The following is a 13,553-nucleotide window of genomic DNA, read 5'->3' on the forward strand; positions in this document are numbered from 1 at the left end:
TACTGCCCTGATACTCCCGCTCGCTTTTGAGTTGTAATGTTGTGGACTTTTTCATGGAGGGGGGTTGAGTCATGTGCGTGTCCCCACATGCCATTTTAGTGCTTCGCTACGTAGCAAATGCCAAAAATTTCCTTAATTTCCAATAATACAATTGGAGATATGTTCGCTACAAATAGTACACAAATGTTCATCTATAACATCCCCTTCGACTATACTACAATGATCTAATGCATCTTAGCTAAATATATATTATCAAAATCTACATAAAAAGAATTGACCAGCACAAAGGTAAGAAACTTGTCAACAAATAAAAAGTGATAATTCGCATGTAAACTCTTTTGTCCATAAAAGAACAAATATATCGATGGTGGCCTTATTCTTGGAGCATTTCTTTAATTACTTGAGAAACCAAAGCTACATAGTGTCAAGAATTCCATTTCAATCTCTACATACTTTCTCCACATAGCCTTGTATAGGTTGAAAGCAACATCAAGCTATGGTTCATATTTCCAGTAAGGTGCGTCACTGCATCACCACAGATCACCAAGGGCTGATGCTTGGATTATATCCAAGGCCCATCTCATGCCATAATTTATCAAGCGGCTTAGCAGTGCCAAAGAATGCCATCAGCCCTGATGGTAGAACATATGTTGGATCACAGAATACCCCATCCTCATTCTGCCATGAGAATATTGAGTCATTCCTATAAGCATGTGATCTGTAAAATTTCCCTATCAACTTAAAATATGAGAAAAGAGCAACCTGTCAATTATTCATATCTATGGTCTATGGCCTTGATATGCTAATGCAGATTCAGAACAGAGCCCATTTAAAAGAAAGAGATTTATTAAATTTTACCTTTATGCTTCCGAGACAATAAAATTACAAAGATGAGTAATAAGTTGCTAGTAGAAATACTCGGTCCTTAGTTAGTTTGTAAGTCCTATATATATGGAAGGACATGTACTCTTTCATTGCAAGACAAGCAATAAGGATCTAAGTAGTAGCATATGTGTAGTGCATACACTTTGTTATCTGTTCTTCTTATGTTCCAAACTTCCACAGACGTGAGCAAAAAGTATTTCACTGCCTTATGCCAGTAGTTCAGTGCAAAATTTGCTGCTCGTTCGTGATTGCAACCTGAACAGAGTAAGAAAATTACCGGTTCAGTGCATGGATGGATCGATGGGAACACACTATCTAAAATGAATAAGTTATCACATTAGCAATCATATGTGTTCTGAAATTGTTAAAACATAGCATCTACATTTCGGAAACATCCAGATTCTTCTATAGACAAGTAGATTAAAGAAAAAACTGTATGTAATACTTGATGCCGTAAGCATGGGTTCAAGAAGTTAACCCATATGTTCAGAATAGGAACTACAGAGCATGCAAACAGCTTGCTGAGCTAGGCTCCTCGACATGCGAGTTGATTTCATGAGGTTGAACAGGGTCTGTAGGAGGAGGGGCACGGTGAGTTAAAAATATATACATTTAGATACATCGATTAAATGTTCATTCCATGTTGTCAAAACAGACAGTTGGCTCCCTGTAACCACTACAGGCTCCAGTTCCTTCCTTCCTGTTGATATTTATTTTCTTACAATCAGTACCCATACTTACTGGTTGTTTCACATGTTTTGCATAATTGATACTTACTGGTTGGTCCGAAAAATCTGGGTTCCCGTATAGGATATGCATACACACACAAATGTGAACCAAATTTCATTGGCTAGAAGAAATATATCATGTAAATGCTGAACAAATAGATTAGCATCACTCTTTTTCAGTTTTGACGGCAAAGTAACAGGAAGAAAGGTTCCAATCTGAACAAATGAAACTTACAGTATGCACGTCGGTATCATCCAGCGTCATTGGTGCAATGTCCGAGAGCCGAACCTCCTTGGTTCCACCTGAGTTTGATCAGACACCGTTGGCACCTGCACGCGTACACACAGCAGAGACATCAAAACCAGGTCAAATCAAACTGAGCTCACACCAACATATAATTCTACAGCGAGGAGGGAGATATGGTCATGCTGCAACTAATTCCCCCTTCTTCTTCCTCCTTCCTTTCACTGGTGTTAATGCACAGCACAATCAGCTAGGAACAAAGGAATTGTTCGATTTTACGGTTTCTTTGGGATAAATTAATGCGATGTTGGATCAGAACATGTAGAAATTTTGAACCCTTTGATCCTACCAAGTGCATCATTTAACTCACATGCAAATATTGGCAATGTGATATATACATGCAACTAAAAAATACATTTTGGAAAAGAAAAAGTAACCCATGACAGAAAACACAACAACTTCGAAGACACCCATGGCAGAAAACACAATGGTATAGCAGCTAACTAATAATTAATTATATTGAGAAAGATGCAAGGTATCACTCTGGCATCATGTGCAAGAATTACTGTAACCAAGTTCAAGCCACCATGTTCAGGTATATGTAGTCAGCAAGATGAAATTTCTTGGTTCAATCTATGGTTAGTAGCACAAATTTTTCAGAAAAATAAACTGAAACCGGGGCTTCTATCGCTGATTAGCTGAAACATAATGCAAAATACATAATAAAACAGAGAAAGTAGTTGGTTTAATGCCTCCAGCAAATTAAAAAGCCAGAAGGCAGCATGGCATGATTCTTTAGATGGCTACTGAAACATACGGATTAAAAATAAGGCACTAAAGTTTTTGTTTTTTTAAGCTATTGCACGTAGACATCTGAGCATTTAACTCCGTGTTAGCTATTTGATGCTAATGCGAGCACATATGGCCGAAACTATTTATTTTCTGGAATTGTATTGCCAGAAGTTGAGCAATGATGCATACACCACTATATATGCTAAGTGAACTGATGAGTAGATATAAAAATAATGATACCAACCTAAGGGCTAACCCCGTCCTCACTGATGAGTAGATGTAGATACACACATTATCCATGCATGTCCCAAATTAAAACGCAAGTCATTAGTCTTTTTTTTCACACATCAATCTAGGCATCTAGGTTCTGCATCAGGGTTGCTTGCAAGTTGCAACGAATTTGAGAACTGAAGATTCAATGGGAAGCACATGAACATACAGAGAACTAAGGGGAAAAACAGAATCTACAGAGCAATGGGAAGTAGCATCAGTTTTTCAAAAAAAATAAACTGAAACATGGGCTTGTATTGCTGATTAACTTTCGAGGGAGACATACCTCTGGTGTAGCCGCCTCAGGCGATGGACAGCTCATCGGGTGTTCTTCTTCTGCCGGCGAACTCGGCATAGTATGGCTCAAAGGATGATTTTCCTCCGCCGGCAACATTGGGCGTTCCTCTGAAAGTTGCAATGCAATGGCAGCCTAATGGACGTTCCGGTCGAGGATCCTTCCTTCTTATGGAAGCCAAGTCCAATCCGTGTCGGGCAGTACATGCTTTTGTGTCAGAGAGGAACACAGACTCCAACTCGATTACATTGGACATTGATTTGTGTTGGAGAAGGACGCGGTCTTTAATTCCGTCCAAATCACCACACGAAATTAAGGATTCAGAGAACTGAAGCTGGGCGGCGCAGGGAGGCAGCAACAGCTTGTCCAGCATGGCGCGGAGGCCGGCGCCGACGACCTCGTGGCTCTTGGCGACGCCAAGCCACGCCTGGCCCTCTGCCGGAGCCGGAGCGCCGCGGCGCTTCGCCCCAAGAGAGCAAGCCGGCCGCCTTATCGCCCTCCGCCGCGACGCTTCAGCCCGCCAAGGCCAGCTCCGGAGGCCGGCGCCGACGAACTCGTGGCTCTTGGCTACGCCAATCCACGCCTGGCCCTCTCCCGTCATTTGGCGGAACCGGAGCACCGCGACGCGTCGCCCCAAGAGAGCACGCCGGCCATCTTATCGTCCTTCGCCGCGACGCCTCGCCCTCCCCCCCCCCCCCCCCCCCCCCCCCCCCAAGGCCAGCTCCGGGGCCGACAAGGCGCGCAGGAACGCCGCCGCGACGCCTCGCCCCATTCCTGGATTCGGGCGGAGCGGACGCCCGCGGCAAGCGTGCCGGCAGCGCCTGCCCGTCTGTGGAGGCCGGCAGTGGATAAGTGGCTGTGGTGGCCGTGGTGGCAGGGTTCTTTTTGCAAAATACGAAACGTTATCTCACCAGGACAAACTTTAAATTGGACTGCGGGTTGAATATTAAGAAATAGAGGGACTTTTCTGTAAAAACGCTAACGACGGACGACAGAAACCTAATTTACTTTATCTTTATATATATATATATATATATATATATATATATAATATAATATAAATATATAATATATATATATATATTATATATATAATATATATATATAATATATATATATTACTTTATCTTTTATCTTAATATATATATATATATATAGATATATAGATATATATATATATATATATAATATATATATATATATATATATAGGTAAAGAGGTAAAGAGTAAAGATATAATTCAAATTAAGATAAAAAAATATATTTTTCACCATTTTATGTACCGGTAATTTGTGTTTAGGGTATTTGAGATCATAAAGAATTAGTAATTAAATTGGATTCAAAACTAACTACTAATTTTGGTAATTTAAAATCAAGTTAGAAGTTCACAAGTTCTTGGAATGTATTCCTAAAGTACTTTTTGGATTGTAATTGTACAAATATTAGAAGCAACTTCACTTGTGGAAATAAATCACAAGTATAAGCATATTAAAGTGAGGACATACTCGGTGAAATGTCAAGGGGAGGCATGAGGATTTCTATGATAGGTCGATGTAAGGGCAACTGCAACGGCATGCACCAAAATAGACACACAAAAGACAACGATAAGGGAACCGGTCACCCAACCGTATACATCAAATAAGAATCAAACCCGGACAACGTGGGGTCATGTGGACCTAGAGGATAAAACACATGGGTTGTGGGGAGTTTAACTAACAGGTGGGCCAGATAGACGTACGGACTCCCACAAAACTTACCTAGATTAGGTACCAGTTTAACGAAATTCAGACATCCAGACCGCATCGTCAACGTTTAATGCATGATGTTGGATGCTAAAAGTATCCGGATCATTTCGGTCCAGACATTTAGGTGCATTTTGATGCACGACATTGGAGTTTCCCGAACCATGGGGTTGTACATCGGCTTGGTATTTTTTTTAGTGGGTGAAATTGTGGGTTTTTATTTCTCAAAAATAGTGTTACAATCTGCTGATACAGAAATTGCTTAACACTGTGTGAAATCCGACCACCAATAAGTGGTGCTACCTTTAGAACGATCAAGATTAGATGGACTTTAAGCAACTCTATTTTTATAACGTCATTTTTTACCGGAATAAACCCATTCAGCTCCGGAAGCTTCTTAATCTCCAAGATTAGATGTCCATGGGCAGATTGGTCCAACGAGTCACTTGTGAAGGCAGCAATCGCCGTCCAGCAATCAGATTGTACCATTCACGCAGCCTGAGTGGCATCTGTGTGATGCCGGGTAGGTTGACGCCCTTTTCGGTTCCCCTTTTCAATCTAAATTAACACATGCCAATGGATAGATATGTAAGAGCATCTCTAGCAGACATCATAAAAACTAGAGAGAGGAACAGGCGCGCTCTGCCGCGTCGGGGAATCGTTGCGTTTGGCCTTCTTTTATTACATGTATTACTGTATATGTGCATGTTCAGTTTTTGAGTCAGGCAAAACCATTATCGTTTGTCACCTTTTTATGTCGTTTCGTCTCTCCATGAAGTTTATGTCTATCCGTTTGAACGACTCAATATCCATTTGAATAACTCATGGGATGATAACCTTCAATTTTCTTCATCGGGTTTGTCGATCGGAGGCATCAATCAACTCTAGTACACCTCCATATTATCCGTAGTCAAACTGAAAAATCAGTATGTCGATCCGAGGCATCAATCAACTCGAGTACACCTCCATATTATCCGTACTCAAACTGAAAAATCAATGATTTTCTTCAGACATGGCCTTCCCTCTGGCCACTGCCCATTCACAGATTTTAACTAAACATTATAAATCATTGGCATGTATACCTGACGAACAAAAGGCACAAATCCTGAACTTAACTAATCGGTCTCTCCCGCTGCACAAACATACAGTGCTCCAGCACAAATAACAGCAATACAAATTAATTCTGAGCTCCAACCAAGTTCAGTTCAGAGCTCAAGACCATTATACAGGAGCTCCCCACGACTAAATCACTCAAAAAATAGGGCACCTTAATCAGATCGAGGAAACTGCATCAATTACCAATTGGTCGAGATTGTTGGCAAGATGTGTATTTGGGATCGTGAGCCCATGGCCAACGTCGGAGGCGACAAGTCTTGAGTCGGCCAGGCCTGTCTGCTATGAAATCAAGATGACATGGATACATAGGCTACAAGATGCAGCCGAGGCTGTGCTGGGAAAACGACGGAGAAGTACAGGAAGGTGAGGTAAGAACAGTCCCATGACGTCGTTTCCTGCCCTAGAAAAAAGGGGAATGAGGCAACGGGGGAAGAGAAGCAGCCGGAGGGGTCATACTGCTGCGTTGATGCGCCGCCGAGGAGGCCAGGCGACACGGCGTGAGGCGGGGCAGGGGGAGAGGATGGCTGTGGCGCGACCGAACGGGAAAAGGGGTGGCGGCAGCTGGGAGAAAAGCGGAGAGACCACGACTCCACGAGAGCTAGGGCCGAGGGAGTTTGACCAATCAAGAGACGTCGGTTGGGTGAGATTTTTCCTTTGAATGGTACGTCGGTTGGGTGAAATTATACTTCAAAGAAGCCACACGGTGATCTTTCCTTGACAGACGGGGTCCACTCCAAAGTAAAACGCTGGAGCGGCTGTGAACGCTCTATTTTTTGGGAACTTAGTAACTAGAGTGACTTGTCCAAAAAAAAAGAGTAACTAGAGTGATAGAAACTGTAAAACATGTTTAAAGTGCCCCTCAAAACATTTTTCCGGTCTGATATGGGCTCTGAAAGAACAGACACATTAAAAAGAGACCGTAAAAAAGAATCATGTAGATCCAACAATTTTCTTCCCTTTGCCTTCTTCTTCAGCCCGCTCGTGCCGCCCACCTGCTCGCATGCGCTCGCCTTGCGCAGCTGCAGCTCGCCCGCCGGCGTTGTGCACTGCTCGCCCGTGTGGCGGCGTTGTGCACTGCTCGCCCGTGCCCACCGGCCGCCGGCCGCACGTGCCCCACCGTTGGAAATTGGAAGGGCCCTTTGGAGCTGGTTGGCATTGAGACGAGGAAACGAAGAGGAAGGCCGGACTTCTCCAAAGCCGCAGGAAATCCATGCTGGAGCCCTCTGGTACGGATGGCAGCGCGCGTGGAGAGCGGAGAATTCCGGCCAGATTGTGGCCTGTATACCGCCCTTCAAACGGTACAAATATAGGTCGGATGCTCGCGTTTTCAGTGGCCTTAAAATGTTCCTAAAATCTTCAAAGTGCACGCGTACCCTATGGAGAAAATGAGCGGCCGCTCTCTGCCACACACACGCATGCATAAGATTTGTCTTTTAGTGCATGTGATTGATCATTAAATGCAATCCGACTTATTATATTCGATGGACAACAAAACAGATGTACGTGTATTTGTTCCGGATCTTCAATGTTTAAAAAGTCATATCTTTCAAACCACGTGTCGGAATTCAGATCCGTCTTCACCGGTGGGTTCTTCGTGACGAGATCTTTGAAACTAGATTCCATATGGGTATGTTTCAACGAATTTTTGTTGATGTCAACTTTAATGATATATTGTGCAACTTTAGTACTGCATTGTGCAACTTTAGTACTACATCGTGTAACTTTTTCCAAAACTAATATTTGGAGCTGCACCTTCGTATGAAGTTGCAACCTAGTAACCACGACAACTTTGATGTGCAACTAATCTATTGCCTTGACGAAAGTCGATGTGCAACCTCTTCTTGTAATGTAGTCTAGTTGCACACATGTTGATGTTTAGTTGGCAGGAAAATTAGTTGCACACACATATGCTCAGTTGGCTTGTAATTTAGTCTAGTTGCACACACATTGATGTTTAGTTGACAGGACACTAGTTGCACACATATATGCTCAGTTGGCGCGGTAATGTAGTCTAGTTGCACACACATTGATGTTTAGTTGACAGGACTATTGGCACACACATATGCTCAGTTGGCGCGGCAATATAGTCTAGTTGCACGCATATTGATGTTTAGTTGGCAGGAAGACTAGTTCGTCAAAACATCCTCATGCGGGATCTACTTTTGAAGAGCACGTCGCGGGGGGGGGGGGGGGTCAAAGGTGAAAACGGATCTGAATTTCGACACCCGGTTTAGAAGATATGTCTCTTATAATTTCGAAAACCAAAAACTAATACACAAAGGACGAACATGAGAAACATTAATGAAGCGGACATCCATTACGTGAAAAGAGACCACATAGAGTGATCAATTAGCAGTGTTTCGTCTTTTCTGGAACCAGGGGACAAACGTTTACTTTATTTGGCCGGCCGCTAGCAAGCGCTAGCGAGCCGCCGGCCGCCAGCTAGAGGATCCCTAAAATGTTTACGGTTTCGCGAACTTTACAGTGCCTCTTATAGACACAAAATTGATCCGAAACCATAAACTCGCCGAAATTTTACAGGTTTAACATTTCTACGGTGTCTGCTAGAAATGCTCTAACACCAATAAAAGTAGCATGTCGTTGCTTCTTGGAAAAGATAGATACAACAACAGAAGTAGAGTGCACATTCATCAAATACATCTGGCGTAGGAGCAAAGATAGGAGCATAACTGTATGACGGAATAAATGGAGGTTAAACAGAAAGACCAGAAAAAATGCTCATACGTCAATAAGCTGCATATTGAGATCTATCCCACAAAGAAAAATGACAATCGACGGGATCATCTGAAAAAATAGCACCAACAACTCCTAGGAAGCTTTAAGGGCATCTCCAAGACAGCATGTAAACCTCCCGCAACCGTCTGAACCATGTTGTCCGGACCGTGGAAGCCATCCAATGCCGGCATGCATCGGTCCATGGGACGGTCTGGACACGATTTCTCTCGCAAATTGGAGACAAAAGTGTGGGAGGTTTGCTGGAGTCCTCACACCCGAAACGTAGGACTCCGACACCCCCGGCCCACCCAATCCCCCCTCCCGGTCACATTTCTTCCACTCCGCCCCTTCTCCCTCTTGCTTTGCATCCGCACCCTCCACCTTCGCTGCCGCCGCTGTTCGTCTCCGGCCGCCATAGAGGCATTGTCGGGCGTCCGCAACCAGCACTGATGCGCTCGCTCGCCGTTTCGACGGAGCTTTCCACTCTGGAGCCATTTGTACCCAGGTACACTCCGCCCCCTGTCGACGACCTCCATGGCGGACACCACGCCGGGCAGGTGTTTGGTCAAATGCCATTGAGGTTATTTTCAAGTGCTCTGTTGTTTTTCAGAGTATGAAGGATGGTGGGCTGCTCGACCATGGAGGATGAGTTGTTGTGTGTTGCATGGCTAGTCGTATCCACGGATTTCATAGGCAGGACCAGAGGGGTGCCCTTCTGGGAGCAAGTGCATGAAAAGTTTCATGCGGGAAAGCACATTGCGCCCTACGACACGTACATCATGCGACCATGCAACATGAGCTCGTTATCGTGTTCCGGACGCGCTATCTAGGTCAGCGTCATCAAGTTTTGCAACTTGGTTAGTCAACTCGAAACAAGGTGGCCATTGCACGCGGACATGGAGGAGATGGTAAGCTTTACTTCCTCTTGCTCAACTTGTTAGTTGGTTGATTCACTCAATGTTGGTCTACACATTATGTGTCGCCTGCACACGCCGCCGTGGTGTACCACAGGTCAGAGAGACGGTCATTTACGTGCACACACTGTTGGAAAAAGTTGAAGGGGAAGTATGTGTGGGAGGACATGATCAGTTCATAAAAAAACTTGTTGGACATATTGGATCTAGTCGAATTTGAGAACTTGTTGTACTAGACTTAATTTTCATGTTGTGTGTGTGGATGATTTGTGCTATTTTTTATTCGAACTTTGATGAGTATCGGACGGTTTGCATGAATTTCGTCGGCTTTTATAAAATGCGGTTTGAAATATATGCGGCTAGCGTTGGATGGCTGCCTCCCGCATCCGTGTCCGTGGACTAGTCTCCCCCTGTCCACGGACGGATGCGGGAGGTTTTTTGCGGATTACCGTTGGAGATGCCCTAACACTATACGATAGCACATCCTTAGGCATGTTTTCGGTGCCATCTATTGGTTGCAAGCAACAGCTATACAAAATGTTTTAGTCTTAGAAGTTATTGTGCAATCCCACGTCATCAAACAGAAGTATTTTCAGTTTACTATTAAGTAAAGTACAATCTATACCTCAGCGGAACACCAAAAGAAAAGAAAGAGTTCAGTTGCAATTGCAACAAGGCACTTCTTGCAGTAGCAACGTTGACAGCAGTAGACCAAAGATACTCGGCAATAAGGGTCCTGTTTGCAATTGCAACAAGGGTCTTGTTGCAATGATTATGGACACGGCCGCAAGCCGGAGGTGCTCTTTGCAATAAGAGTTCAGTTACAATTGCAACAAGGCTCTTCTTACAATAGCAATGTTGACGGCTGCAGTCCGGAGATGCTCGGCAATAGGGGTTCTGTTTTTGTAATTGCAACAAGGGTTTTGTTCACAATCGTGGATCATATGGCTCATGACCCGGCCGATCTTTTGAAAAGACCAACCGGCCCACGTGTAGCACGCTCCAATTAAATTTCGGATGCAGACAATAAAGTAGACTAGATGAAATGTTGCTTAATGTTTGTGTTTCACAAAGAATTGATGTTTAAGATCGTTGGTTCAAACTTAGAAATGTCCTTGTGCAACTTTAGGAATAGATGCTTTCAAGCAAACACCAGAGTTCACGTGTTTTCCTCAAAGCTCATTTCAAGTAGTAACTAAATTACTAGAATTTTCGTGGCGCCCTTGAGCCACTAAATTGCTTATTATTTTTCCTGGCTTTCTTCTTAGTTGAAGCCTTGGCCCTTTTCTTGATTTCGCGCATTGGAGCAATGTGTGGTGGAGGGGCCTGGAGCCACACATGCGCCTTGACGGAACCCCATCTGGGACTCAGCCCCTCCACAAGCTTAATTAACCTCGCCGTCGATGAAGCTGTATTTGAGCAAGCAGCCCCTTAAGAAAAAGAAGGCGCACCCGCCCACGCCCATAGGCGTGTCATCCATGGTGAAGCTTGTGGGTGACCCAAGAAACAGGACGCGGTCGCTCAAGCTCCGGTCGTCCCTGGCCGGCAAAATTTCTGTGTTTTGACCCTTTTTCCTAACAATTTCAGGATATGACCCTGGTTTAATTTTTTTTTGGGATTTGACCCTTTTACTACCGCCAGGGCCTCTGGCGGTAGGGTTATACACCCTACCGCCAGGGGGCCTGGCGGTAGGATGCGACAGAGAGGGACGGCGGCCGTTTGCCTGTGCTGACGTGGATAAGTACCCTACCGCCGCCCCCCTGGCGGTAGGGTGTGCCTGGGTTTTGCCGTGCAAATCTTCTGTAACGAAAAATGCAGGGGTCCCTGGCGGTAGGTTCACCCTACCGCCAGGGGGGCGGCGGTAGGCTGTGTGACCCTACCGCCAGAGGCCTTGGCGATAGGATCCTGTGCTTTATTGGTTTAAGTTCATTTGCTTGCTTCTTTTCAAATTCAATATGACAGCAATATCACAGCAAGTTTCACAAAAATATCACATCAATATGACAGCAAGTTTCACAAAACTTGAAGTGCATAGAACATTTCAAACGAACTTCAACTAATTAGTAAACGGAGTTCCACATAGTTTCACAAATATCAAACACATAGATCCACAAATAGGAAACACATAGTTCCACGTAGTTTCACAACCACTAGACAAGTTCAACCAAACGAAGTTCAACCAAATAGCAAACACATAGACAACCCAACTACAAGAGCCAACTATCGAAGAGCATAATCACTTGCTCCTTCCTCTCTTGGAGGTACGGTCCTCGTTGTTCTTTGAACGAAGCTCTTCAGTCTTCTTCTTGGGCCATCGAGGAAGCGGTCTCTGGAAAGGGTCCGGACTCAGCAAATCCTTCTTCTTCGGATTCCTCTTCGGCGGCAGCTGAGATGCTTGAGATGATTGAATTGTTGGAGGTCCATAATCTTCATCGTACTCCTCCTCCCTGTTGCTCTCATCCTCCTCCTCCTCCATTTCTTCATGTGTGGCCTCCTCCTCCTCCTCCTCATCGTGAACCAACCTAGACGACGAGGGAGCATGGCTTGATGAGGCGATGTGACCCTGTGTGGCTACAAGTTGATAAGCTTCAACCGACCCAGCTCTAGCACACCCAAGCAGCCCTACCAGCTTGCGACAACGCTTCACGAACTTCTGCACTCACAATGAAACAAGGGCATAAAAAGTATCACGTTTATGTTTGCAAGTGAAGAAGATGCATCTGTCCCGAGGAGGCTGAAATTGTACCTTCATCGTCCCCCTCATTTTGTTCTCGGATTGTACGCTCCCGGGGATATCACCTAGTGCATCTGAGGCTTCAAAGATGCATATGTTCAACTCACCAGACTGCAATGGCATAAGTCAGTCAAGTTGGCGAATACAATAATTTAAATATAACCTCTCGGTTCAAACTTACCACTCTGTTGATGAGGGGGGCAAACTCCCTAAATCCACTGTGCATGTCTCTGATGCCGGTCTGGTAGGCCTGTCCCTCGAGGTCATCCCTCTCCAGCTCCGCGATGTCTTCCGCCGTCCACCGAGGCTTGAGACGAAGGCGGTGCTTCTGGCCATCATCATACCACTTCATGTGTCGGTCCAGGTAAACATCCCAGTTAGTCACCCTCCTCTCCACGTCTTTCCGGTACCTCCATCGGTTCCACTCCGTCACATGATTTTTATGATGCTCTCCCCAGTCTGTGATCGACTGATTCTTCTGCCGGCTCATCCCGCAAGGCATTAGCAACAAGAAACATCATAACAAAGTCGAACGCAATGAATTCATGGGCACGAAGAACAAGCGCGGGAACTCACAAGTGGAGCGCGTGGCCACCGGTATCGGTGGGCTGGCCCGGTGGCGTATGTTCAAAAATCCCAAACTGCGTGGTCACGCGTTGTGGCAAGTGCCACTCGACGGCGTACACATAGATCATGGGCATGATGCACCGCCAGAGACAACTGTCCTCATCACACACTTTGTTCAGATCAAAGTCCCACTCTCGGTCATGATACGGCCACCAGGTTACCTATTACATATACGGTGCTAAGTTGCTACTCTCGGTCAAAAGTGGAATTAGCGAGTTCATATACCTGCGTATGCGTCAAAGCGTCCAACTCGTTAGTGTAGGTCTTGTACGAAGTCTTGTTTAGACCCGTGTAGAGTTTGACAACGTCCCACTCGTAAGCTACGGTGGGGTGTCAAGCCTCGTCGCCGTCTTCGCTATAGGCACCCCATGGGCGTCTTGGCAACTTCTCAGGACGCCCCACCGGCAGATGCTCGCACATCCAAATGGAGAAGGCCCAGACAAAGCCACCCACATTGGACTTGTCTCCCGT

At 45.1% G+C, this 13,553-nt stretch overlaps 1 long non-coding RNA gene across 3 annotated transcripts; it reads right to left on the bottom strand.

Moving 5' to 3' along the window:
- Positions 1-373: 373 nt before the first annotated feature.
- Positions 374-3,864, bottom strand: LOC123113671 (uncharacterized). 3 transcript variants are annotated; one of them, XR_006456116.1, is made up of 4 exons: positions 3,206-3,864; positions 1,849-1,943; positions 1,026-1,140; positions 374-678 (listed from the first exon to the last, which is right to left on the bottom strand). It is a non-coding gene; the product is annotated as an uncharacterized lncRNA (long non-coding RNA). The 3 variants fall into 3 exon arrangements; XR_006456117.1 differs by having other exon boundaries at positions 374-718; XR_006456115.1 differs by lacking the exon at positions 374-678 and having other exon boundaries at positions 930-1,140.
- Between the last annotated feature and the right edge of the window lie 9,689 nt (positions 3,865-13,553).

Source organism: Triticum aestivum, chromosome 5B (genome assembly GCF_018294505.1).
Source record: "Triticum aestivum cultivar Chinese Spring chromosome 5B, IWGSC CS RefSeq v2.1, whole genome shotgun sequence".
NCBI lineage: Eukaryota > Viridiplantae > Streptophyta > Magnoliopsida > Poales > Poaceae > Triticum > Triticum aestivum.